The sequence below is a fragment of the Hipposideros armiger genome, unplaced genomic scaffold (assembly GCF_001890085.2).
Source record: "Hipposideros armiger isolate ML-2016 unplaced genomic scaffold, ASM189008v1 scaffold_965, whole genome shotgun sequence".
Lineage (NCBI taxonomy): Eukaryota > Metazoa > Chordata > Mammalia > Chiroptera > Hipposideridae > Hipposideros > Hipposideros armiger.
In genome coordinates, this window is record NW_017732315.1 from 462,744 (window position 1) to 464,786 (window position 2,043).

The following is a 2,043-nucleotide window of genomic DNA, read 5'->3' on the forward strand; positions in this document are numbered from 1 at the left end:
GATTCAGTTTCAAACAAAAATATGTGCTCCTGCAGCAATCTGTACATTGATTTGTTTTGAATAAATCCTACCAAATTTGAATTCTATTGAAGGACTCTTGTTGTTTGCTAATGTTATTAGGACTGTAGTTTGCATGAAACAGAATTCTACTGGATTTAATGAAAAGAAAAATGAGTTTATACAAGGACACAGATCCTCTTATAGAACCCAACGGCAAGGAATGCAGCTGGACCTCAGCGATGGCCTGGAGCCAAGGGTCATAGTGCTGTAGAGAACACAGGAAACCCTCTCTCCACTTCCCACCATTGTTTCTCTTTGAATATCTGCTTCATTCTTTCCCACTACTAACTTTCTCTACATTGCATTTGACAGGGTGAAAAAAAGGGTTTTATCTTCACTTATCTATCCTCAAGTTATGAGGACAGACAGACAAACAGACTGAATCAGTAATTTCCTAGACTCAATGCGAGAATCTTAAGGAAAGAGTGTGAGAAGCCGGCTTCAGTCAAATGCCCAGTTCAGCTAAATGGTACAACTCAAAGGATGCCATTTACCTTATTTTTTATGCAGAGAGCACCCCCAGAGCACAACATTCTGTAGAATAGACTGTGAATGATGCCCACTGGAGTTGTACCACCACCCTGAACCAATCCACTGGAGTCTGGAGTCAGAGTCCCACTGTGGGAACCTGGCAGTGAGTGCTCTGTTCCTGGAACCATTGTGGGTCGGGGGAGGTGGATATGCAGGAAGGAGAAGTAACCATATCTGAGGGAATTATTGAGAGCTCAGGAGACAAGCTAACTGATGCTCATTACAAGAATGACATACTGATTTTAAATATATTAGACCAGGGGTAGGCCAACTATAGCCCACAGATAAAATCTAGCTGTCCCTGGTTTTTATAAATACAGTTTTATTGCAACACAACCACACCCATTTGCTTGTGTTGTCAGTGGCTGTTCTTGTTCTACACTGGCAGAGTTGAGCAGTTGCAGCAGAGATCATAGAGTTCATAAAGTCTGCAATATTACTATCTGTCCCTTTACAGAAAAAGTTTGTTGACCCCTGTATGAGACCCCTGCTACTTAAAATGAGGCCCACAGCTAACATTCAGCATTACCTGGGAGCTTGTCAGGCCTCCGCTTGGAACTACTGAATCAAAACCTGCTTTTTTCCCCCTATTGAGACATTTTGTTTGCATGTATGTATTGCATTCCTAGGAAAAGAATCCTAAGATTGTCCCTCCTGTGAGCTTTCATCTTGCTTCTTTGTGGTCCATGATGCTACCTGAAGTTGTCAGTATAATGAAACCAATGATGGGACAGGAGCAGATTATTCTGCCATTTTTCTAGATCTTCAAGTTACACGTCAAATCTGTGCCTGATTACTCCTCACTGACCTGCCCATGAGGTTCCCCAACTCTGTGATCATCAACAATTTTAAGTTCTCCAGTGTAACCATGCTTCAACATCACAGCTAGAAACTGGACGGTGACTTCTGAGCACAGCCTAATAAGAACCTACTGTTCACCTCTCTTATTGGCATTGGTGAAGCTCTTGAGAGCATCAGCCAAGACATTCATATGCACCATTATGGTGGCACAGAAAGATGGCAGACAGAACTGCATTTTAACAAGGTCCCAGGTGAAGCACTGTATTCAATTCCTCAATGGAGACAATCAATATTATTGAAACTTTCGTTTCACAAAGCCTCATTTAGCCTGTGGGACATTAGACTAGTGTGCCACTATCCCTAAATTTGAAGTAGTGGTTTTTTTTTTCGGACCGTATCATTACCATCAGCCTGAATCAGCCCACACAAAGAGATTCCATCTACAGTTTGTTAAATGCCTACTCATTCATTCAATTATAACAAATATTTATTGAGGGCATACTCTGTTCCAGGCATTGAACTACAAATGGTGGACAAGTTGGCATAGTCTCACCCCTCACAGTGTTACGGAGCTTTCACCCATCATCTCATTTAATTTTTCCTATAACCTATGAGGTGTATACTTGAATCCCCATGAGGAAACTGAGGCTC

General features: G+C 41.8%; 1 pseudogene; it reads right to left on the minus strand.

Annotated features, from left to right (window-relative positions):
- Positions 1-1,216: 1,216 nt before the first annotated feature.
- On the minus strand, positions 1,217-1,591 carry LOC109375513 (40S ribosomal protein S15a pseudogene; annotated as a pseudogene).
- Between the last annotated feature and the right edge of the window lie 452 nt (positions 1,592-2,043).